Source organism: Symphalangus syndactylus, chromosome 24 (assembly GCF_028878055.3).
Source record: "Symphalangus syndactylus isolate Jambi chromosome 24, NHGRI_mSymSyn1-v2.1_pri, whole genome shotgun sequence".
NCBI classification, from domain to species: Eukaryota; Metazoa; Chordata; class Mammalia; order Primates; family Hylobatidae; genus Symphalangus; species Symphalangus syndactylus.
In genome coordinates this window covers 29530616-29557766 of record NC_072446.2, presented here as the reverse complement: position 1 = coordinate 29557766, position 27151 = coordinate 29530616, and the positions used below count along the sequence as shown (strand labels likewise).

The 27151-nt window shown below is 42.9% G+C and overlaps 1 protein-coding gene and 1 long non-coding RNA gene across 7 annotated transcripts in view; one reads left to right on the top strand and one right to left on the bottom strand.

Moving 5' to 3' along the window:
* Positions 1–27151, bottom strand: part of PTPRT (protein tyrosine phosphatase receptor type T) — a 1142918-nt gene that overhangs the window by 917274 nt on the left and 198493 nt on the right. The gene's annotated exons all lie outside the window — the stretch shown is intronic.
* On the top strand, positions 270–3016 carry LOC129474101 (uncharacterized). The gene is made up of 2 exons (XR_008654451.2): positions 270–1194; positions 2354–3016. It is a non-coding gene; the product is annotated as an uncharacterized lncRNA (long non-coding RNA).

The window sequence follows — 27151 nt, the reverse complement described above, 5'->3', positions numbered from 1 at the left end:
GAACTAATAAGTGGACACCTCACTGAGAGACTTAAATGCAGAAGGGTGCCAGGACACAAGAGGAACGGCTGCGAGTTATGAAAACGGGCTCTATGCGGCAAATCAAAAGTCCACTGAAGGCAAATGCATCATAACAAGACTGGCATTTCCTGGAGCTTCCGGGCTGATCAATCACTTTCATATGCATCATTCATTTACTCCTCACAATGACCTGGTGAGGTAATGAGTTACTATTAGCTCAATGCACAAGGAAGCTGAGGCTTGTGGACATCAGCTGAAGTCTCACAGCCAGCGAATGGCAGGCCAGGGCACCAGGGCCTAGGTCTGCCTGCCTCTTCCATCCACATTCTGTCATCACAAGCCTTCTGATCTCCAGCCTTCTGATCTGCCCCAGTGGGACCCTCCTGCATCTCCGCTCTAGTTGTAGAGGACCCATCAGGCACTTAGAGAGAAATGAGCGGTGTTGTGAACATTCGACTGTGTCCATGTGGAATACACACACACACAGTTTGCCTGAAAATGACTGATATGATGGAAACTGACAAGTCATCATCTGCTTCAGGCACCAGCGATGACTGGTTAACGTGAATATTGTGTTGATTTCCGCTAGATAGAAGAAGATGTCACTTGTCGTTAATGGGGTGTCACACGTACACTTGCCTAAAGGAAAATGCTCTTTTGGTAATTGTTGTTCTCAATTTTCCCCTCATTTTATAGCCATAAAAAAGAAAAGATTCAGCAGAAAGGATGAATCCACGTAGGGGTAGGATGGAAAGGCATTCTCCTTATTCCTTTCCTTCTTTCATTACCAGAACAACCAAAAGCCAATGAAAATGCTGGTGCGAGTCAGAAGAGGGGGACCTGGGTTCTAAGAGCAGCCAGGTACTCTGGGCTCCAGATCAGAGCCTCAGAATCCAGCAGTTATGCCCACAAGGTAGCCAAAGTGCACCCAGTACCACTGGTCTCTTGGCCAGCTGTACTTGCCTCTGCTCAACAATGATGATTTGAACATACATGTACAAATAATAACAGATAACATTACTGAGCACTTTACTATACACTATGGAATGTGCTAGGTAAAGAGGTTACCTCCATGTAAGCCATAAAATCAACCTATGGGGCAGATGCAGATCCACAAACCCTGATTTAAGAATTCTGAATCCTCAAAAGCTTTGAAAACCAAAAGATATTTTCGTAAGTTTGTTACAGACTTATTTGGTGCTAAGATTTGAGTTAAAGTGATATACACTGACTAATAGTTTTTTCTATCTCCTTACTATTCATACTTTTTGCTACAAAAATATCAACATGCTTGATTTAAGGGTGCTATCACAGCCTCTGCTGAGGGATGTTATTAATAAATATGGTACATTTACTATATTGCTTTCCTTTAAAAGTTAAATAAATCTAAATCCGAGCACATTTGGCCCCAAGGACTGCAGATAAGAGATTGAGAACCTGTTAAACCCATTATATGGATGAGGAAACAGGCTCAGAAAAGCTAGGAAACTTTCCTGAGGTTACAGAGCTCAAAAGCAGCAGATGAAGGTTTACATCTAGGCAGCCTTGCTCCAGAGCTGGCCTGGTTAATCAGTGGGCTTTGCTACCTTTAACAAATGCCCCTGCTAGCTGGTCTCAGCCCCATCCTCCCAGCGCAGCAGTTCAGTCCCTGTTTGTTCTTGAGCAAGAAGTAAGCATGTGCCTTCTTAGTCGAGGTACAAGGCAATCCCCAGGGTATCAGGATCATAATTACAATGCTTTATTAATATAAATCTCGGGATATAGACCTGTGTTTCAAATCAAGAGTCAAACACAACAATAACATCAGTCTTAGGTAACTACCAGTCGAAGATTCGGATCCAGACTTGCACTTTTACACTGAGAAGCAAACAAAGACGACTATTAATTGGCTGATGGTCAGCCAGTATCAAATTACCACATTTTCTCACACTACATTGGTTATACAGACCCTGGAGCTAGATAGATTGTGCTGAAATCCTGGGTCAGCCACTTAATAGTTACGTGACCTTGACAAGTTGCATAACCTCTCTGTGCCTCAGTTCCCTTATATTGAACATGGGGGTAATGCTGGCACCCCCCTCACGAGTCATCATGAGGATTAAATGAGATTGTATTTAAAGCATTTGGAATATAGCAAGTCCAATCTTAGCCTCTGCTCCCAGACAGACAGACAGATGATTAGGATGGATAAATAGATGCTTTGCTTCACATTTTAACTTCTCTGAAATTGGGGATCTTCTTACTATTGATGTGTGCTTATAATGTTTACATTGTTGTGCTCAGAAAGGTGCAACTTAACTAATGGTGCTTCTTTTTCTTTATTGCATCTTAGATACGTGGTAATATAGTAAAATACTTTGGAGGAACTGGATGCATTTTTCCTCTGGTCTCCAGAGAAGAAACTGAGACAACAGCAAGTTACAGATTCAAGCTGTGTTCATAATGTGTTTCCACGTGGAGGTCACACTTTCATGTTCACAGGCAGATGAATTCTAACACCAAACACCAGGCTGAATAGGTGTTCCCATTGCAAGAGAAGTGCTGTGCACAATTTTTATTTGCATTTCAAAACCCTAACAAATGGCCACAATCAACTACTACAAATTTCTCCTAATTAGTTTTAGTCTGTACTTCTGTCACCTTTAGGAGAGAGCCAAAGACTCTAACCTTCAAAATTATCAGCAATGCATGTCAGAAAGCATTTCAAAGAAGAGTCAAAGTGCGTGTGGAAACTAATTGCTGTATCTGAAAGTGCTGTTTGAAGAGTTTTTCAGTCTTCAGGGAAGCAAGTCCCCACCCCTTGGGAAAACTAGTCTTCAAACTAAAAGTTTCCCCAAATCACATACCTGAGAACAATGTTAAAACAGACTTACCCACAAAGGCAAAGAAATAAAACTGTAAGAATAAATATATCAGAAATCAGATGTCTCTCCCTTGTTTAAAATCCTCCAACAGCTTCCTACTTTATTTGGAATAAAACGCAACTCCTTTACCACCGCCTTCTGGGCCTCATGTGGTCTGTCCCTGCCTACTTCTTCCATTTTTTTTTTTTCATTCTGTGTTCCCCTTCATAAACTGCACCAAACATACCGGTCTTTGTTGTTGTTGTTGTTGTTTGCTTCAAACACATCAAGTATATTCTTGTGTCCACTACTTTGTGCTTGGTATTCCTCCTTCCTAGAAAGATTCCCTAACTATTCCCTAACTCCCCTACCCAGGGATACCAGGCTCCATTGCACAGGATCGCCAACACTCAAGGTGATTTAGACCCAAGGTAACTTTTTCTGATTCACACAAAAGAACCATATAGGCTAGAGCAGTCTTGCTTACCTACAATGATTCATTCATTTCTAGAACAAATGTTAACTGAGCACCTACTATGAGGTAACCACTATTCTGGGCACTGGGATTATAGCCTTGAACAGACAGACAAGGCCTTTGCTTTTTGGAAGGTCACATACTAGTAGGCTGAGGCACACAATGGATGACAATTTAACAATAAGCGAGTAAGCAAAATACCAGAACGTACCCAGAGTGCACAGACAACCTAACTTGGTTATATGACAGTGACTGAATGGTAGGTAGTCAAAAAAGGCCTCCTAGAGGTGGTGATACTTATTGTGAAATCTAAATGGCAACAAGGAATCATCATGGAATGCCATGCCTCCCCTCCCCAAATGGGTTTGGGGAGGGGAGGCATGGCATTCCATGCAGAGGAAACCCAAGGTGTGAACTCTCACAAAGGCCCCAAGTAGTGAACAGTCAATTTGTTTTAGAAACAAGAAGTTGGAAAGTAATGGCTAGAGAAGAGAAAGGCAAAGATAAGGCCAGACAGGTGGGAAGGAGCCAGGTCAGATGTGGGGCTCTTTAAGTCAGAATAAAGAATTTGAAGCTGGGTGTGGTGGCTCATGCCTGTAATGCCAACACTTAGGGAGGCCGAGGTGAGCGGATAACTTGAGGTAAGGAGTTCGAGACCAGCCTGGCCAACATGATGAAACCCCGTCTCTACCAAAAATTAGCTGCTTGTGATGGTGCACACCTGTAGATCCCAGCTACTCAGGAGGCTGAGGCATGAGAATTGCTTGAACCCAGGAGGCGGAGGTTGCAGTGAGTCGAGATCGTAGATCGCGCCCCTGCACTCCAGCCTGGGCAACAGAGTGAGACTCTGTCTCAAAAAGAAAAAAAAAAGAAGAATTTGAGCTTTATTCTAAAGCGAGCTATGAAAATATTTGAGGTTTTAAGCAGGGAGGGCCATGAGCTGGCGTCTATTTTGGAAATATCACTCTAACTCAGGGTTCTCAAAAATAACTTTCTGCAATGACGTCCCTATATCCACATTGTCAGGTGCAGTAGCCACTAGCCATGTGTGGCTACTGAGCACCTAAAATGTGACTGGTGTGACCCAGAAACTGGATATTTAATTTTATTCTATTTTAATTAAATAGAATAATTGGCTACTCTATTGATCAGCACACCTTAACAGCTGCATGAAGAATAAACGAAGGGTGTGGGGAAAGATGAGAGTAGAGGTAGGAAGATTAATCAGGAGGCTACCACAGTGGTCCAGGGGAGAGATGGTAGCTGCAAGCAGAGATGGAGAGAAGAATACCTTTCAGGATGGAGCCAAGAGTGTGAGAGGGAGAAAGGAAAAATGAGGAATCGTGGATACCACCTAGATTTGTGGTTTCAGAACCAAATGGATGGTGGTGCCATTTTGATCTGGGAAAGAATGAGGAAGAAGTACATCTTGGGGAGGAAACAAAACCTTGAAAATAACCAGCTCCTCCCCAAGTCTTCATGTGGCAGCTTCCCTCTTAACTTTTGGACCTAAAATGTCAACTCAAATGTCACCTCCCCAGAGGAACTGTTGCACTCTCCACCCCACCTCTTTATCCTCTGTGTGTGTGTGTGCCTGTGTGTGTGTCATATTGCTCCATTGTTCTCCTCCCTGCAGATTATCTGCAATTATTTAATCATGAATGCATTGCCTCTCTCTTCTCCAAACTGTAAACTCTCTGTGCAGTGACCTCAGCCCCTTTTCCCACAGCGGTCCCACCTACCTGGAACAGTATCTGGCACATAGCATGTACTTAAATATGAATTATTAAACAAACAGGAATAATTACCTTTATCTTGCCAAACAAAACATGGCTAAAGCCTCAAAGAGTAGGTTTCTGGTTTGAATTTCAGACAACATAAAATAGAAGACAACGAAGTATGCTCACACACCTGCCTAAATAATTTTTGGGATATAACTGGGAAATAATTAATTGGGATAAATTTTGTTTGGCGTTATTTTGCCAGTACTATTCAGAAAACTGAGCATAGCTTCCAGGTAATGAGCCACCTCATCTGACAGATGCAAAAGAGAGATGCTAAATCAGGATGGCGATTCCTAGCACTGCAGTCCCATTTCTCTCCCAGAGTATTTGGGGAGACAGCTGAGAGTGTGTAGAATGAAAGCAGGGTAATCCCGGGCTGCCGTTTTTGAAAGTTCAGAGTGTCCTCTTAGCTGCCGTTTTTGAAAGTTCAGAGTGTCCTTAAGAGCTACTTGCCTTTAGTTAAGCACACCACCATCACCCATCCATAGCCCGCCAACCAGCAGCAGATGCTACCCCAGCTGAACATGTGTACGTGGCTCAATGCAATGAGAAGGGACTTTGCAATTAAACAGATAATAATTTGAATTCAGTTGTAAGGTCTTGAGAAAATTGCACAGCTTCTCTGGTCACCATTCCCCATCTGAACTTCCCAACAACCAAAACCTCTAGATATTTTCTTGCCAACTACAGCTAAGCCACATCACCCCCAAATTTTAGAGCCCCAGAGTACATCTTTGCATGTACTTGCTTCAGCAAGTTAACCAAGAGTTTCACTCAACTTTGTCATTATTTTTCCCATTCTCCTCTCCAACTTCACTTTCTCTGTAAACGCATCATACCTCAGCGCACGTGCGCACGCGCGCGCGCACACACACACACACACACAAAATCATACAATTCCACACCCACAGACACACACAGAGCTTCTCTGCAGCTTCTTTCACTCTACACTGACTCACAGTCGTGAGAACACATTTCCTTTTCCTCTTCACAGGCTCCTGAAATGAGATCATTTCTGCTAAAAGCAATCACAAGTTCTGGGTGAACAACTCCAGAAAATTAGTACAAGTTCCACCATGGCTAGAGACAGAGAAGAGGAAAAATCTGTTCAATTTTGACCATATTCGCATTACCCACAAAACAAAACATGCTTCTTATTTCTTCCACTTATCCCAGTCCTTAACAAAAATTAAAATAAAAGCTATAAGCTATTTCCAGCACTACCCCCAATGGTCATTTTTGTCATCAGCATTCGTTCCAAATCAGAAATGTACCAGTCACTTCACTTTTTGAGTATGATTTCTCATCAGTATTGCTGCATCATCTCTATTTCCAATGGAAGCTTAAAGACAACGTTTTAAGAAATAACTAGAATGCATTATAGATTTAACCATGAGTCATCACAGACATTCAATAAAAGTATAACTCAGCCTCCCTGAGCCTGACATATAGACATTCTGAACAAGGAAATAATCTGTGGAATATCTGATATAGAGACAAAGGATGAGATTTAAAAAAATCAGATGAAAAAAATTGTTTTCCATTGATTTGAAAATAATTGAAATGAAAAACTATCTAATATCCACTCAATAGAATATCATGCAGCCATTCAAAGCTATTTTTAAAAACAGTTGTTAATAACATGAGAGAAGTGCATATGCTATGGTTACATGGAAAAAAAGGCAAGACACATGATAATATTTACAGCATGATTTCAATTATATGAAAATGCACCAACAACCCTAAAAGGAAACACAAAAAAATACCACCGATGGTTATCTTTGGGTAGTCAAAAAATGTATGGATTCTTATTTTTGTAATCTATTTTCTTGTATTTTCCAGACTTGTGGATAGGTACTTTTTTTTATAAAAACCTTTCATTTGGCAAATTTTTATATTAAAAAATTATCTAAACTTTGTAAATTTCTTTTATTTTGTGAAAATGTTTTCTGCAAAAGCTTCTGTCTTAAACCGCCTTCATAGTATTGTGATGATGCTTGAGAAAACAAGACAGAATTGTCACTACGCCTATACCCACTCCCAATTTCCAAGCGGGGGCAGCTGAGGTTCCAGCCAACACTACTTTTCTGGAGGCTATAGATGGGTGGGAAATCTGGCAGTCTAGCCGTTATTTAGAAATCCCAAGGCAATCAGCAAAGAAGGCTAAAACATTAAAACCACCATGGCACACGTATGCCTATATAACAAACCTGCATGTTCTGCACATGTATCCCCCTTTTTTTGGGAAGAAATAAAAATTAAATTAAAAATTAAAAAAAACTATCAGTCCAACGTACCAAAAAAAAAAAAAAAAAAAAAGAGAGACAGAACATCTTAGATAGAGTCATGAAGCACTCGATCTTATCACATGCATTCTCTCCTCCTTTACACATGAAATCCCTGCAAGGCAGCGTTATCATGCCCATTTGACAGATAAGAAAATGAATGTATACAGAGAGGAGGGACCTTGCTCAAAGTCACAAATCAGTCTCCTGTCAACATCTGGAAGCAAATCCATGTCTGTGATGCTAATGATCAGGATCTTTGCATTATACCACATGGAAGCTTTCATCTGGACCACAATGATTGAGAAAACTATATCAGATACAGGGAGCCCTGCATATCATCATCATCAGGAAAGACCTGCACTGGGCTTCCTGCTGAAGGATACCTAACTGTATAAGTTTAATGAACACAGTCAACCAAATTCCCAAGCAAAGACTTGGCACCAACCCAAATGTCCAACAACGATAGACTGGATTAAGAAAATGTGGTACATATACACCATAGAATACTATGCAGCCATAAAAAATGATGAGTTCATGTCCTTTGTAGGGACATGGATGAAACTGGAAACCATCATTCTCAGCAAACTATCGCAAGGACAAAAAACCAAATACCGCATGTTCTCACTCATAGGTGGGAATTGAACAATGAGAACACATGGACACAGGAAGGGGAACATCACACTCTGGGGACTGTTTTGGGGTGGGGGGAGGGGGGAGAGATAGCATTAAGAGATATACCTAATGTTAAATGACGAGTTAATGGGTGCAGCACCCCAAATGGCACATGTATACATATGTAACAAACCTGCACATTGTGCACATGTACCCTAAAACTTAAAGTATAATAATAATAATTTTAAAAAAAGAATTGTTAATACTTTGTTTCATTTTCTTCCATTTATTTATGTTTACATAGAATTTAAATAAAATCAGTACTAGATTGTATATAAAGGCCAGTTTGCTAATGTTTAACCTAAAAATAGTGTGACTTTTGACAGGGCATTTAGTATTACTTGTAATTATCATTTTTTACATCTGCAGATAATTATATCAAATGAAAGCCACATAATTATTTTAGCTACTCTCTACTGCTGAACATTTAAAATTGTTTTCCTCAGTTTTTCTATCTCAATCTTGTGATAAAATCCTTTTATATTACCTTTTATGTGCATCTCTAATTGTTTCCGTAAACTAAGAAATTAGTGGGAATGGAATTATAATCGTCCTCCCTTATCCACAGGAACTATGTTCAAAGATCTCCAGTGGATGCCTGGCACGTTGGATAGTACCCAACCTTATACATACTATGTTTTGTCCTAAACATACTTATTAATACATATGTTAAAGTTTGATTAATAAATTAGACACAGTAAGAGATTAATAACTAATAATAAAGTAGAATAATTATAATGATATTCTGTAATCAAAGTATGTGAATGTGATCTTTCTCTTTATCTCTCTTTCTCAAAGTATCTTAATGTTCTGTACCCACCTATTTTCAGACCACAGGTGAATTCGGGTAACTGAAACCACAGAAAGCAAAACTGAGAAAAGTGAGAGAATACAGGGTCAAAAAGTATGCCCATTTTAAGGTTCTAAACTGCTCTCCAGAAAGACTGCAAGAATTTATAGCCTCTAGATGAACATACCACTTTATTGCCACCAATACTGTCAGGGGCATTTGATCCAGAGCAACTCCATCTTGAGTAGTGGCTGGGTAAAATGAGGCTGAGACCTACTGGCCTGCATTCCCAGACGGTTAAGGCAGTCTAAGTTACAGGATGAGACAGGAGGTCGGCACAAGACACAGGTCGTAAAGACCATCCTGATAAAACAGGCTGCAGTAAAGAAGCCCGCTAAATCCCACCAAAACAAAGATGGCCATGAGAGTGACCTCTGGTCATCCTCACTGCTACACACCCACCAGCGCCACGACAGTTTACAAACGCCTTGGCAACGTCACCAAGTTACCCTATATGGTCTAAAAGGGGAAGGCATTAATAATCTATCCCTTGTTCAGCATATCATCAAGAAATAACCATAAAAATGAGCAACCAGCAGCCCTTCGGCTGCTCTGTCTATGGAGTAGCCGTTCTTTTATTCCCTCAGTTTCCTAACAAACTTGCTTTCCCTTTACTCTAGGAACTCACCCTGAATTCTTCCTTGCACGAGATCAAAGAACCCTCTCTTGGAGTCTGGACTGGGACCCCTTTCCTGAAATAATACTATTGTTTAAATTGTTGTCAATATAAATCGAGAAAAATGGTACCTTTATTCTTTTTAAATTTATATTTCAGCAACTAAAAGGAAAGCTAATTTTTTTCAGATTTTTATTGACTATGGCAATTTTTCTTGCATGAGTTGTAAGAAAAACAACTCATTTTTCTGTCAAGACACCGTTTTGTTGCTTCTTAGTGTTCTTTATATATTAAGGATAGTTAGCCATTGTGAATCATATTTGTTGTAAATATTTCCTTCAAGTTGTTCTTTAACTTTTTTGTAATTGTATTTTTACTTGCAAATGTTTATGAATTTTACACAACTAACTCCATTATCCTTTCTCATCATTTGTTTCTTGGTTTTTACACTTGGAAAGCCCTTGTTCCCCCTAAAATCAAATACACATCACCTATATTTTTGTAGACTTTGTTCTTTCTACTGCACACTGTGCTGATTCTTATTTCATACAGGTGAAATGTCAAACAACTGAAATATCCTTAAGGTTTGAAAAAAAAAAAGGAGAAGTAAATCTATCTGAGAGGACACATTCACTGGCAGATAAATTATGGATGATCCTGCCCCCTTTGTAATCTCAGGGATGACAACTCCAGTGTGCATCAAAAACTCTTAGAAAAATTCTAAATCCCCTTATCCTAGGTCTCCAGTCTGGGCCTTATGGGAACCCTAAAGCTGTGATTCTCCCCAGGGAGTATTAAACTTTGGTCTAAAGGTTAATAACTGTAGAATCAGGTAGGTTTTGTCCCAAAATCTCAAGTCACCCAGGTATTCCCAGAACGTCTACCCTGTGTCCATCCCCAAATCTCAGCCAGAGAACCCAGGGAGCACACAGGCATGCCTGGAGGGTTCTTTCTAAGATTCCAGAAGCTGAGGAGCATGCAAGTATGCTGGCCGGGAAGGGGGGGGTGGGGGGGGTCTTACTGAGAGAAGGCAATTAAAATTCACATCACAAAAGGAATGAGGCTTTTTTTATTCTAAACTGCAAAACGTGGTGTGGTTAATCAGAGCAATTATAAATGGTAACATCATTATTCAAGCTTCTATTTCCAAACGAAGTCATTTAAATGAATACATTTTCTGCCTTGGAGCAGTAGCTGCCAGTGAGCCTTTAAAAAGAAAAGAAAAGAGAAAAAGAAAAAAGAGAAAACCGGATGAAGCTGCTGGTGCAAAACCTTGGAAAATAGGGTAGAAAGAACTCAGCATCGGGAATTGGGAGCCTGGAGTACAAACACAGATCCAACATGGTCTGATTCTGTGACCTTGGGCAAGACCTCAGTTCCCACCTGTGCAACGGGGAAATAGATGAACTTGTATTCATGACCCCTTCTTGCTCTGACATTGTGAATCTAGATTTTTACCACTAAAGGTCTAATTTTTCTACATGTTGCATCTGCAATTTTATAGAATTTATCAATGTGTTAAATACATTCTCTTATTCAAATTCGAAGACAAATTCTTCAGAAGCTGCCTAAGCTGTCTCTAAATGGTGACAGACTTGCCCCCCAGCCCCCCCCTCCCGCCCCACTGCAGGCTGTATTGTGTGTGGTCTTGAAGGAAGGAGCATGTGAGTGTTGAAATCAGATGGTCCTGGGGGACAAATCTCGGCTCTGACCAAGAGAGCTTGACATTCCTTCCCCTTGGTTTGACTAAAGTTTTAGACAGGCTTCTTCCTGATAAGCTCCTCATCTCCCTTTTGTTAGAGCATCTACTTTAGAAAACTTGTAACTACAAATTCTTTCTCTGCTCCTTTAAAAAAAATTTGCTGGTCTCTTACTAGTTTTACAACCCAAGTAATGTCTTTCTCAAGGACCTGGGAAGCAACCATTTGAAATGTGAGCGCTGAAGGAGAGAGCGTCCCTATCTCCCAGTCTGCGGAAGAGTGGGAGCCCAACTTCAGTGTGCCTTGCTCCAACTTTTTAACCTCTCCTATCATGAAGATATGAGAAAATTTACTTTTCCTTAGCAAACACAGATGGCCTGAGAATTCCAGCTCTTAAGAATTCTTCGTCCCTTTGTTTCAGGAGAGTTAAGTCCTGTCCCTCCCTGATTACAGTGGTCTTGAATAATATCTTCCTTGCCTGATTAAATTTGTCGGGTGCAATTTTTACTTAGGCAGTTCCAACTGTGTAAATGTACCTCCTTCAACTTCCTTGAACTTCAGGGTCCCCATCCATGAAAAGCAAACAACAGAAAAAGTCCTTCTTTTAAGGAGTGAATGGTATATTTCAGGGAATAAATCAGAACATGCATGTAATCAACTGCACAGAGAAGGTGGGAGATTGTCTGCAATATCTACTTCCCTGTAACCACACCCTTGGGTTATCCCTTCCCACGCTGACTGTGGGCCTGGCCACGTGAGTTGCTTTGGCCAATAAGGCGTCAACAAACATGCTGCAAGCAGAGGTTTGAAGAAGTACTTGTGCATTGGGCTTGCCCTCTTGTTGCATTCGGAAGCCTGAGAGCATCACAGGGATGAACCTGAGCTAGCCTGCTGGGTGGGAACCCACATGGAGAACCAAGGCACTCCAGAGGGCAGCCTGCTGAACTCCAGAGATGTGAGCAGGGCATTTGAGACACATGAGAGAACCCAGCAGAAACTAAACAAGCTGGCCAGAGAAGAATAACCACCTACTGGACACACACGATTGTACGCAAAATAAAACGGCTATTGTATAAACCATTAAGTTGTGAGATCATTTGTTACACAGCAAAAACTGACACTAGCAGGCACTGCATTTGTGTTCATTTTCTTTTTCCCTTTTCTACCGGATGGCTTTGGGTGTTGGCTAGGAAGGCTGAGCACTAGCAAAACAGTCACCAACCCAATCAGAAAAGGCAATGCTCTCTTTATGGGGTGCTCTTTTCAGCGCCTTCCAGCCCCAGAGGCCACAATTAGACTGAGGGAAGAAGACACAGGTGGGAAGATGCCAATAAGGCCCTAAACTCATTTGAAAAGACGTGGGTTTCCTAACAAGCTCATATAGCATCACCAATATGTGGGTTTCCTGATTTTGGCTCAGGCACCCTTGGGAAAGTTTCACGCATTCCTGGAAGTACTGAAAGACCTTCTTTAGGTTGACAAAGAGATGTCATCCATGAGTTTCTGCCTACACTTAACACCAAATTTTCAAACGTACTCAGCATCATTATGCTGCCGGCACAGGGCTGGGTGGTGGAGAGAGAGAGCCGTGACTAAGAAGCCATCCATCTGTCCTCATGGAGCTCACTGTGCATGTGGGAGGTAGACCTTAATAGAGTAAATAAACAAGTAACATAATTATGTCATGTGATAAAGATTATGCAAGAAATACACACAGAGCTTGGCAGAGCGTGACTGAGCACGGGACCATGAACACCCACTCAGCAAGGAGGGATGGGAAGGCCTCTCTGAGGAGGTGAGATGTGAAATGAGATCTAGGATATAAAAATAGCCAACCATTAGGAAAAAAAAAAAATCTGGCAAAGAGAACTGTGTGAAGGCCCTGAGGCAGCAAGGAGCTTCTAGAAGTCAGAAGGTGACCAGTGTAGATGGATCGAAAGGGGAGGAGCAGTGGGAGATGAGGCCATGGAGGTGAGCAGGGCCAGCTCTGTCCACTCGGCTTCCCCAGCCAAGGACCTGGTTGCCTCCCAGGTCATTGATGAGCAGCCTCCATCCCTCTGCTCCTCTCCCACATCTGCCCTCCTGAGGCTCGGTTCCAGGGTGCCATCGCTGCTCTTACAACACGGAGAGCAGAGGTTGAGGATCTGATGACTGCAGGCACGATTCCTCTGTGCCAGGCACTGTGTGAACTTTCTGCCCAACTTCTTATAATCCAGCCAGGATCAGCAAACAGCTGCCAGTGCTGGGATTTGGGCAGCAACCTGTCTACACAGGCTCAGATTCCAGGCTGGCTCCGGTGGCTCCTTCGGTGTTATAGTCACTTCCCTGCTGGGGGCTTTGTCTCTTCTGCTCTTGTTATTTCAAGCTCTCCCATCCTTTGTGTGCACATCCTTTGTGTGTCTCTTCATGGAGCCCAAAAAGAGACCCTTAAACATCTCTCCTTACATTTCACTAGGTTAAATTTAGGCCACTTTGTAGCCTGTCACAGCCATGCTGGGTGCTAAAATGCCCTACAACTCCAAGGTTGGAAATAACAATGAAAATGAGTTGAGAAGGGAGACCCAGTGTTGGCTGAGTGATTTTTCTCTGTCAGTCACAGAGCTAAGCACTCCACATCCTCCTGCTGTTTAATCCCTTAATCAACCCCAGGAGACTGAGCAACTTCCCAAGGTCACAGAGACACCAAGGCAGAGCCACAGTGGGAGTGCAGGCACCACCAGGCTGTTCTGCCTCCCAAGTGAAGTCCCCCTGGATGCCACATCCATTATCAGAGGGACATCTCCAAGCTGGGCACATGACACTAGCACAGAAGGTGTCTTGCAGGTCCTGGGCTCCTCCTGGGATCTGGGGACGCCCACTACACACTCCTGAGACAAGTGTAGTCCACAGGGAGGTGTGGCCAGAGGCCCTGCCCACAATCCACTAGAAATGAGAGAAGATGGTTTCACACACCTTGGAGATATTGCCCAGAGCTTCCCCTTCCACTTCCACCCCACTGTCGTGCTTCTTTCCAGTTTCCTGCCTCACTTCTGGCAACCTAATGTTTTGTGTCTAGGCCTTATTCCATTTTCCCTTTTTAACATAGGTTGTACTTCCCTGGGCACGCTGGCCCCATCTCCATCTCCCATGGGTCCCAATTTGCCCTTCTCCACCACCAACACACAGTCTTCCAATCAGACAACTCCACTTTGGTCCCAGCCCCCCAGCCTGGAGCTAACTGGTCAGGTCTACCATGCCCATTTGAGTTTTATCTGTAGGATACCACCATGTTCGCTCACAATCACATGCATGCAAATATGGACAGGTGTACTCAACTGCACCAAAACATACAATAGGCATGCATTTATCCACATGTGCACAAGCACACAGCTCCCCATATATAAGCAGGTATGTTCATATATGAATGCACATGTATGTACAAACATGACTGTATACGCAGGCTCACAGACACATACATACATGCACACTTCCTCAATTCACAAAGAAGTAACTAATCAAATGCCACAAGTCATTCACAAACCACGAGAAGACTGGAATTGACAGACCATATAAAGAGACAGACAGAAAAAGTCCTGAACACGCCAGTTAAAAAGGCTCTGCTATTGTGTAACACACAGAAGCTTGTAAAAAGACCGCATTATCTCTGACACAAATACAGCTCTCCTCTTTCTGTAGAAGGATTCCAATAAAGATAAGCACTTTCTCATTATTCTAATGTGGAACAAAAACAATCTCCCGTTTCAAAATCAGCACACACAAGTAAAATCTCCTTAGTTAACACTCTAGCTCCCCACCCCATGATGCTCAGCTCACTCCACTGTCATGCAGCAAATTTTCTTGAGCACCTACTATGGGCTGTCATGCATGTTTTATTATTTAGTTCTCACAATAACTTCCAAGGTAGGAATCATTGCTTTTATTTTTACAGAAAAGTAAATAGGCTCAGAGAAGTTCTTTAACTTAACCAAGTCATATAGGTAGTAGAAGAGCCTAGGCTTGTCTGACACCAAAGTCCATTCTCCTTGTATGATGCCAATCACTAGAACAAAGAGTTCAGGAAAGACTCAAGACCTAGGAATCAGCAACAGTTAAAGGAATGAATGCATAGCATGTGGTAAGCAGAGCCAGTAAGTGCTAACAACAGAGGCTGACCAGGTGGCTTAGGAAGTTTCAGGTGGCCTAAAGGGTGAATGTACTGGTAGAAGACAGTGGGGTAAGACAGCAGGCAATTCAGGAAGAAAGAATGAGGAATAAGCAGACATGAAGATTGAGTGAATATGACCCAACTGAGAGCTAGAGCAGGAGGGATCTTGAAAGAATGGAACGGAAGTTGCAATGGGGGTCAGGACTTTGAAGAGCAGGTTCAAGAGCCTGGATGCCATTACTTCGACATTTTTAGGATTCGGCAACTCCATGCCAGGCTCTGTACTAGAAAGTGGGAATACCACCGGGTGTGGTGGCTCACACCTGTAATCCCAGCACTTTGGGAGGCCGAGGTGTATGGATCACGAGGTCAGGAGTTCGAGACCAGCCTGACCAACATGGTGAAACTCCATCTCTACTAAAAATACAAAACTTAGCTGGGCCTAGTGGCTCATGCCTGTAATCCCAGCTACTCGGGAGGCTGAGACAGGAGAATCACTTGAACCCAGAAGGCAGAGGTTGCAGGAGCCAAGATCACACCATTGCACTCCAGCCTGGGCAACAGAGTGAGACTCTGTCTCTAAATAAATAAATAAATAAATAAAGTAGGGATACAGTGACCAACAGAACAAAACAGAACCAAGAACCCTGCTCTTGCAGAGCTTACTCTCTTGTGGGGGCAGGGGTGGGAAACGGATAAAAAACAATGCACTTTCTTAAAAATACAGACTTTTTAAAATTATATAGAATGAAGGTGATAAACACTACAGAGAAGAAAACCTAAAAGTAGATCAGAGGTAAAGGGGACGGGCCATAATTGTAAATACAATGGTCAGACTCCGCCTCACTGAGAAGATGTTCAAAGTCTCAGGGGGATGAGGAGTGCGCGCCCCAGAGCCAGGGGAAGGTTGATGCAGGTATCGGCAGCAGCCAAGGTGAAGGTGGGCCTCCCTGTTCAAGGAGCAGCCCAGCAGCGTGGCCAGCAAGGCTGGAGCCAGATGAATGAGGGTGAGAGAAGCAGAACACAAAGTCTAAATTTACCACCATGAACCAGGAGCCTCAAAAGGCAAGACAACAGGGACATAAAATTAGTACAATGGTGTAGTGAGTCCAAGCTTACCGCGGATCATTTCATTCATCTCTATCGATCATTCCATGAATGGAGCAGCAGGAAAAAAAGGATCTTAATATGATATTCAACTAACCCTTGACATTAATATGAAGCTCTGACACTATGCCAATGAATATTTCATTGTACACTGGCTACCTTCCTAAGGCCACAGGAAATGGGAGGGGCCTCAAGCCAGATTTTCTTTTGTACCAGAATCATTTTCAAGAGCCATTAGGTGTGAGGGCACAGACCCCGAGGTGCTCCCAGCCCCTCTGTGACTCACTGAAGTGTTCCCAGTGTCTCCAAAGCAAACCAACTTCCTGCAGCCTCCACCTGTCCATTTTAGGACAACCAGCATTTGATGAAAATAGACCTAAGTATTCTGGCATCTTCCTCCACCTGGACTCATCCTGAGTCATTGCGTCCCCTCTGCAGCATCCTGTGGAATCCAACTCCAGCATTCCCCTTAGTACAGCTCGAGAGACAGTTTCTGAACGGAGCTTTGTCTAGCCCTAAGGGTCATATGAGGTCAGATGAGGCCAGCAAACAGAACCAGAGACTCCTGGCTCAGGGATGATGATGGTGACTGTGACAAAGAAAACGACAGTAGATAGTCATCCATTCTTCCATGTGTCACTCACTGTGGGAAGGAGTTTACATGGATTCATCTCATTTGAGGCTCATGAAACTCCTACAAGGTAGATAGTATTTATATCCTATCTGCAGATGAAGAAACTGAAGCATAAACAATAAGCAGCCTCCACACCCAACTGTGCAGACACTGAACCACACCCAGCCTTAGAAAGAGAGCTGTACAGTGGGGGCTTCTGTGAACACCAGAGACTGGGGACAGACTCTCCTCTGGGAGAGGGCTAACCCATCCATCCTCTGCAGTTGCTGTCTTAGAGGCCACATCCCTGCATCAGGCTAGACCAGGTAGGAACGAACCCACACTGACTCCTGCTTCAGCAGTTCCAATCCTCACATGGTACTGGCGCTGTAAGAAGGCACGAGAGGCCACAGAACTCAGGACAGTTGGTGGGCAGCCGTCATCTCCACCTAGACCCCCACATCCGCCCCTCCCTGCCTCCCTCTGTTGCTTTCCACCCATCCTCACCACCGCAACCAGCACTGTCTCCCTACAAACTCCTCTGAGGTGATACCACTGCCCTGCCAGGAGCTTCTCCCCCAGCTGCCCTTGCACTTTCTACACTGCCCTAGAGGGTGCCTACTGGCCACATGAGGCTACTTGAATTTAAATTGACTCACATTAAATAAAATGTCAAATTCAGTTCCTCAGTTGCACGAGCCACATTTCAAGTGTACAATAGCCACCAGTGGTTGGTGGCTACGGTGGTGGGCAGTGCAGATATAGAATACTGTCCTCAAGGCAGAAAGTCCTGTCTGCAGCTCTGGCTTAGCTGATAAAATCCCAACCCCTCACGGGGCCTGCCAGACCTGCGTGGTCTCACCTTGCTCACCTCCCAGCCTCTTCTGGTGGATACTTGGTCACACTGTCACACTCCAGCCACCCACCCTGTCTTCAGTTCCTCAAACATACCAAATGTCAGCCACCTCAACACTCACCCTGCCCACGCCCCGCCCACCCCTCCCCTGCAGTTTCCTTGGCTAAAGCCTCCATTCCCTCAGGAGTCACTGCAAACTTTGCTTCCTCCAAGGCATCATCCCTGACACTCCCACACCAAAATTCACCCATACAGATAAACAACAGTTGCAGTAATTATCATAACCTCTCACCGCCTCTCTCTCCTTTCATGGCACTTATGAAACGTGTAACATCTTAAGGCCACAGTCACCCAAAAGCTTGACGGGTGCTGGGGATCCTCCTCCATGCTCACACGTGTGGCTGCTGGCTGGAGATCACATGGGCCTCTTCACAGGACAGCTTGCCATTGCTTCCCTCTGAGCAAGGGATCCCACGGAGAGGCCGAGATAGAAGCTGTAGTAGCTCTTATTACAATCAAATCTTGGAAGTGAGAAATCAAAGCTTCTGCCAAAGTCCATTGGTCACACACATCAGCCCCACAACAACATGGGAGGGATTCTACAAGGAGGTGAGGATTTTGTGCACCATCTTGGAGACGGGCCACTGAAGGCTGTGTGTCCTGTTTATCACTGTGTCCCCGAAGTGTTGAACATAGAATAAGTGCTTTGTCAATGTTACCGAAACAAAGAATGGCGGCCTTCTCATCAGAGGGGCCTCACTTTCCTCGTCTACAAAACCTAAGAGTCAGGCCCGAAAATACTTAATGCTCTTCCCCATTCGAAAAGTCCTCTGGTTCATGTTGACTATGCAGTCTGTGCTTGTCTTGCCCTTAGTTGAAGTGGTGACATTTAAGTGAACAGCTGTGGATCTGTGCTCCACGGGTCTGCTCTCTCAGGGACAGGGTCATGGGATGGGGGAGATGTACCAGGCTTCCCTCCCTCTGACTTGGGTCTAGTCTAGGCTCCCCATCCCCCATGTGCTGCAAACAGCTCGATCATATATCACATGGCAACTGACAGGTTCATGACAGCCAATGAAATTATACAAACCTTGCAGCAGGGAAACACACTCACACAGGACCAGCAGAGCCATTGACTTTTTATTAGATGCTTCTCCCAGGCAATAAACCAGGAGAGACAGTGGCTACAGGGAAATAGGAAACCCTGGTCAGAACCTGTGACTGGGTCAGTCATTTGCGGCAGAGATGAACATCGAGTCTTGGCCTCAGGGGTAAAGGGTCAACCGGAGGGACATGCTAGGAATGAGGGCAACCATTCAACAAGGTAACAGTGTGCCTTGTGACCTGCAACTGCCAACACCCATGAGCATCACAATGATGGAATAGTAATAGCTACCTTGCAAGAAGCACCTACTACATCTAAGACACTTTATGTGCTTTATCCCTAATCCTTACGTCGTCTTTTTTTTTTTTTTTTTGAGATGGAGTCTCGCTGTCACCCAGGCTGGAGTACAGTGGCGCAATCTCGGCTCACTGCAAGCTCCGCCTCCCGGGTTCACGCCATTCTCCTGCCTCAGCCTCTCTGAGTAGCTGGGACTACAGGTGCCCGCCACTACGCCCGGCTAATTTTTTTGTATTTTTAGTAGAGACGGGGTTTCACCATGGTCTCGATCTCCTGACCTCGTGATCCGCCCGCCTCGGCCTCCCAAAGTGCTGGGATTACAAGCGTGAGCCACCACGCCCGGCCAATCCTTACGTCTTCTAGACACTAAGCCCATGTTTATCCTTTACCATAAGGTCTCAGGATAACATCACACAGCATATGACAGAGAATAAGCACTCAATAGCCATTGTTTGAATGAATTAGTAAATGAATGGGCAAATGCCATCAGATTGGCATTATTATGCCCATTTTTTGGAATAGAAAACTTAGGTCTATCTATTTGCTCCAAGTCATGTGGGTGGTACTGAGTAAAGGGCTGGGTTTGAACTCTCAACTCCCTGATTCCAAGTCCAAGACCCTTTTCACATTACACCAAATCCTTAAATATTTTGCACATGGGTGCAAGCACAATTAGTAAAATTACCAATTTCCATGGGATAGCACAGTTCTTCATGAAAACATGGAGATCAGAAAATATTTGTGTGAGCAGTGAGAGATGACAAAACGTAGCACTGTTGTGGTTTGAGAGAACCCAGGGGTATCAGTTCAGCAGTTTGCCAGAGTACAAGGCATACCTTGGCCCGTGTGGCTGGTGCCCTTCCTGAGTCACAGCAAGTGAGCACTGGGCTTTCCCAGTGAGGCTGACAAGGACTGCCCCGGTAGAACCAAGGGAACAGGAAATGCAAACGAGTATTGGTTTATTATTACACAAAACTCCACTGTCTCCCACAAATCAACTCAGGTTGTTACCACAAGGATGTTCCATCCATGTTTTCATTCCTAAACACTTGATTCCATTTCCCCAGCCACTCCCTCCTCCCTCCCTTGACAGCAGAAGAGTCTACAGACTGCTGTATTTTGTGATTTGCTTTCATGCTTCATTTACCTTACTTAAGTATGATTTCAACTGGGAAAATTGATTATTATAAGCTGGAATTTTGAGATGTAAACTTGAAATCACTGAGACTGTGAAAGGCAATGAGCACAGAAAAACCTGCAGTCATAGAAGGTCACACCTCAGTCACATCCCCTCGAGCTTCTCCCAGTAACACCACAGCCCTTGTGGAGGTGTTGAATGAAGACTGAGCAGCATTCACCAATGAGTAGGATGCACTTAGGTGTTTTGTTTCTTATAGGCTTGTCATTATTGGTTATTGTAGAAACAAAAAAAAAATGTGCCTAAGTATCATGACACTTAAAAACATCTATTACCTTATGAAGCCGTTACCGCTTCAAAGAGATATTAAAAAACATATGCACTTTTAAAAGACATTTTAAAGTCTAGGGGGAACAAAGGCATGATGGTGAACAATTTAGAATGGGGGTTAGCAAACTCTGGTTGGCTGCCTATTCTAAATAAAGTTTTATTGGGAAAAAATCTATTGGAAAAATATTTACTAGCTGGATTTTAGAGAAATGGTTGCCAACCCGATTTAGATACTACATTGAGGTTTTGTTCAGCTTATTTTTAGTGTTGGTATTTATGAAGATGTTAATAAGTGACTGATAATAAAATCATCTGGTGCATGGGATTTAGGGTTGTTTTGGTTTGAAGGGAGAAAAAAAAATTTTTAATGTATAAACTTATATACTAATGGGCCCAAATCAAGAATGGATAAAACTTCAGAGAGCCATAGTGTATATCAAGGCCACCATACACCCTACGACCTAGGTTTATCTCTGTATCTCTCACTGACACTCTCCCAAAAAGTGTGTTCAACACAATAGTGAAGATGATATGTCTTGGAAAAAATAAAGCAAAATGGTCACCTCAATTATATTTTTAAACAAACTCACAGTAAAATGAGAAGTGACTTTGAAAATGTAGGTACTGTCATGGTTTCAGAACTCTAAGTCAAAATCTTATTTTTCTTTATGAAGGGAATAAAATGGTGACACAAAGAAAGGTCAAAATCTAAATAAGAACTAATTCATTACTCACCTTAATGAAAAGGGGAGTTTGCAGTTAGATGATTTAGCAGATATTGTTTCATAACTGGAAACATTCTTATGTGAAGTGGACAGTATTGATCAGAAAGAGTTTTTGTTATATAAAAAGGAAAGAGGTAAAGATGACCTGGTAGGAATAAAGGGTATTAGAAAATTCAGGGGGTGAAAGGAAAGCTTTACAGGTCATTTAGACCTTATGGAGAGAAGCAAACCCAGGAGAGAAAGCGGGCAGAACTCTGAAATGGTTTGCATTCTTTTAACTACAAAAATGAGGGAAGATGAAAACAGTAAGAATTTGACCAGGCAGAGTTAAGGGTTGTAGTTACATTTATTGTGTAAAAATGCACCCTCAAGGGACTGGACCTGAGGCTCCTTTCCCGTGCTAATGAAATAATCATAGAGGCCAGCCACCTCCCATCTCATTCTGAAGTCTGAAAAGTTTTTCTGCAAGGCACTAGATAATAAGTATTTTTGGGTCCGCAAGACATACATTATCTAACACAGCTGCCCACCTCTGCGGTTGTGGGACAAAAGCAGACACATATAATACATAAATGAATGAGCATAGCTGTGTTCCAAAAGAAAAAAAAAGAAACTTATTTATATAAAAAAGCTATCTGAAATATTGTATGATTCCACCCAAAACAGGCAAATTCACAGAGACAGAAAGTAGAGTGGTGGTTTCCAGGGACTGGTGGTGGGCAGATGGAAATGGGAAGTTACTGTTTAATGAGCACAGCTTTCTGGGGGATGATGAAAAAGTTCTAGAAATGGATAGGAATAATGGTTGCACAACACCTGAATCTACTTAATGCCACTCAATTGTACACTTAAAAATGGTCAAAATGGTAAGTTTTATGTCTGTTTTACCACAATAAAAAAATTAAATATATATTTTAAGATAAACACATAATATAAGCATATCTGATTCCTTGTTGCAAATATTTGTCTCACCCTTGGGGTCCAAGTGATAACTGGGTGAAAAGTCCCACGGGATAAATTTAAAACCAGGTTCAAGCAATCCCAGCCCATAAAAATTTCTTAAGACTGCTAGCAGGTTAAAGAGTCTCCAAATATGGCCAATAAACTTTTCATTCTATTAAATATTTTTTGCCTGTTGAGATGAGAATAGAAACAAAATTCTTGGTTTTCAGTTTACTCAAAGCAGTATGTGTGACATAATTTCTCTAGAAATTACATTGAAATATTTAACATTAGTATTTAAATAATAAACAAAAATCAGCAATTAAAAAAATAAAAGACTGTCCAATTTGGTCCCCAAGTCATAGTTTGCTATCCCCTACTGTAGAATTTGGAGGACACATCCAAGAGGTTTTGTGTGCTACATCAAGAATGATGTCATGAGAGAAAGAACTTGAGGTCTGGATAAAAGGATTAAATTTAACCTGGACATTGAAAAAACCCCTCTGCTGATTCTAGACAAGTTGCTGTAATTCATATATAGTGTCAATGCACATCCATGTTGCCTCACCTATTTCACTTATCAATGCCCATCCCTGGAAGATGGAGAAAAGGAGGAAACTCAGTCTATTGGTGCTCTGTGTAAGCTGGCCCAGGAAGCAAGGAACCTAGCTGCCCTGCCTAGTCTTTCTTCCTGACAGCCAGGAGGGTGAGGAGCAGAAAAAGGAGTTAGCATCTTTATCCAGCAACCAAGACCAAAACACTCTTAGTGTTTTAATGGCGTGTGTCAAGATAGCTGAGCCAAAAAAGAAATCGGAGGATTGGAAGATTAGACTTGACTAGGGAGACTGTTTCAGTTACCTGTTGCTGCATAACAGGTCACTCCCAAATTAGTTGTTTAAAACGATCACAATCATTTATGGTCTCCATGGATCAGGAATCACTAGCTCAACTTGGCAGTTATGGCTTGGTGTCACTGGCGCAACTGCAATCACATAGAGACTGATGCAGCTAAGGGCTGGTGAGTACCTCTCTCACTGTCTTCATATAGTCTCAGGCCTCTCCATGTGGTCTTTCATGTGGACTAGTTTGGGCTTCCTCCACATATGGCCACCTTTAATATGTTACATGGTGACACAGAACTCCAAAGATGAGTGTCTGAAGAAAGAGAACAACAGTTGCATAGCCTTTTCTCTAACCTAGCCTTGGAAGCCACACAGCATCAGTTCCACTACATTCTATTTATCAAGTCAGTCATGAGTTTCAAGGGGAAGGGACACAAACTGAGGCATGACGAGGTTCTGGAAAAGCACACGGAACAGAAAATATTGATTTGGCCTTTTAAAAATATAAAACCTGCCTGTAATCCCAGCACTTTGAGAGGCCGAGGCGGGTGGATCATGAGGTCAGGAGACCGAGACCACCCTGGCTAACACAGTGAAACCCCGTCTCTACTAAAAATACAAAAAATTAGCCAGGCATGGTGGCGGGCGCCTGTAGTCCCAGCTACTCGGGAGGCTGAGGCAGGAGACTGGTGTGAACCTGGGAGGCAGAGCTTGCAGTGAGCTGAGATCATGCCACTGCACTCCACCCTGGGCGACACAGCGAGACTCTGTCTCAAAAAAAAAAAAAAAGAAGCATATAGATATAGATATATAGATATAGATACAGATAAATACACACACACACACACACACAATCTGCCATAGGAACAAAAACTCACTTGGGCCTTTCAGTTTATTTACATATGAATACAATTAAAGTACTCATGATAAAGAAAATATTCTCAGTCCTCTTTCTTTGCTCACACACTCCTTGGACCAGCATTTCCCAGACTGGTAAACCAGGCCATACGACATGAACAACCTGACATATCACCAAAACTCACCAACATTAGCCTAAAATATTGCATCATGCCACCTTTCTGGTAGGATTCAGTATCTCTCTGCTTGGTGATTGCCCTGACATCGCTTGTAACACAGTGAAATAACCAATTTATGTGAGTAAGCCCTGTTGGGATACCCTGACACAAACAGAAGAGAAACTGGACACTAATCCAAAACACATTGTCAGCTCTCCTCTCAGTACAATCTTCTCAGTGACAGACTTGAGGCAGTGCAATCTCATCCATTAAGCAATGGGAATAGTAGAAAACTTTTGGGATGTTATTCTTTAGATTATAATTTAAAATACATGTGGCACCAGTATGTATTCATCTGCTATGTATTTATCCACTGCCATTTCATTGATCTCTCCCTAGGCACATAAGACCACCTCATTTCTGAGCTTCTCTTGCAGTTCTATCAAGACCAGGAGACTGGATTCCAATCAACTGCATGACTTTAGGCCACTTCCAAGCCTGACCATAAACTCCACTCTAATGCTCCACACTTTTTCTCTTCTTCCTTCCATGCTGACCTCAGAGACCAAATGTCAATATCACAAGTTAGAAGGACCCCACAGTCACCGCTTGGGAGGTGCCACAAAACCTACTTTGAAATGTGACTTGTATTAGAAATCACCTTTGTGTGTATGTATTAAGCCACTGGGATTTTTTTTTCTTTCCTGCTCCAAAGGTGAGTACCAAATGAAAAAAATCCAAAACTCAGGTGCTACTGGAACCTGGAACAATACAATTTTTTGTTATACAGGCTGTCTCATATCTTAAAGAGCCAGATGCCAGGCATATATCCCAACCACAAAGCCATTGAAATGTTGGAGCTTATTGGTATTGCAGTATAAGACTAGTCTGACTAATATAATGTTATAACCAACATGAATATATTAATGAGCAGAATTAAAAATTCACATAAATTTTTAAGTTAAAACATAAAACTTTAAAGAAATGTCCTCCTTGAGGCAGGTTCATCTGGCTATGCCCCAGACTCCTGGGAGCACATGCACTTTCTCATCTACTATTAGGAAAACTTCAGTGGTGATGTCTGAGAAACATCCTACGGCATTTGGCAGAGACAGCCTCTGAAGCCAGATGAAACGCAGTTCTGCTACTTCCTAACTCTTGAATCACTGAGCCTCAGATTATGTGATGGGGGAATAACTGTTATTATATAATGTGGTTACCACTGGGGCCAGCTGGCCAAGAAGAACAGCAGAATTTGTCATAGAAAGGCAACAGCTCTTCGTTTAGGGAAACATCTTCATCTGCTTATAAAAGGTGAGGTCTACCAGGACATGGCTAAGATGAAAGGACATTGGCTGATGAGAATTCCTTGTTGTATTGGTTATCTACTGCTGCGTAACAAACGACCCCAAATCTTCCCAGCTTAAGTTGACAAAACTTGGTTTAGTTTTACATAGTTTCTACTATTCAGAAGTTCAGGAGCAGCTTATCTGGGTGCTTCTAGTGTAGGGTCCCTCATGAGGTTGTAGTCAAGATTAATGAATAAATAGTTAAAAGTAGAAATAACCCCACTGATTCTGTTTTAAGGCAGAGCACATATTGAAAGCATTCTAGCAAGGGGAAGAGCATCGGAGCTGGGGGAACTGGGAGAACCGAGTTCTAATCCCATATTTGTCTTGCAAACTTGTGTGAACCAAGTGACACACCCAATTTAGGCATCCACTCCAGGGCTCAGTCATCCTTAAACCCCTCCTACCTCTGAAACACTGGGCTCCTTGGGCCCAATGTGCCATCCTGAGATTGTGCGCATGCGAAATGAGGACAGGCAAGCACCCCTGTGCTGAGGACAAATATCAGGCCTTTCTGAGTCTCCCCAAGGACTGTCTTCTTCTTCCCACACTCTCGGAAGACAGGATCTTACCATCCAACTCACTGCATTTTCCCCCAGAGAAGAAATCCCATGTCTAAAAGCAAGAGACTCTTGTTCTCTTTTTCTTCATCCTTTTTTGAAAAGTCTGTTTCTATTGTGACACTAATCCAACCCATTCCATTGCTACCTCCTTTATAATTTTTCTTAACAGTCAGGGTATCACTGTCTTGCCCAGGCTGAACTGCAGTGGTCATAGCTCACTGCAGCCTCGACTCCTGGACTCAAGCGATCCTCCCGCCTCAGTTTTCCAAGTAGCTAGGACTACAGGCATATGTCGCACATCGCTATACCCAACTAATTTTTTATTTATTTTTTTGTTTAGAGACAGAGCCTCACTATGTTGCCCAGGCTGGTATTGCCATCTACTTAACACAGTTCAACCCCTCTCTGCATGCCATGGTAGAACACAGGAAGGGTGACAACCTGATTGTCAGGTGAAAGAAGAGAGTCCCCAGCACCAAGTGTGCTTCCAGGCATATTAGGCAGGGAGTAAGGCAGGAAAGGAGGAGGAATGCCAGCACACATGTGAGCAACTTCTATATGTCTGGCTCCTTGCATGCACAATTTTAAAATCCTTACAGCAACCAGCTGAAGTACCCACAAGTTACAGGCAAAAAACAGTGAGGCTCCCTCCAAGCAGTTACATTGGCCAATACCCCACAGCGACTGCATATGAGAAGTGAGATTTGAACAGCATATGTGAACCCAAAGCTGGGGTAAAGAAGAAAAGAAGGAAGGAGGAAGAGAAAGAGGGAAGATGTATCCGTGAGTGTTTCCTTCCAGACTGGCACAAAAATGAGAAGCTAGCTCTCCTTGATGGGACATGTTGACGGTATGCAAGGTTGGATCCACTTTGC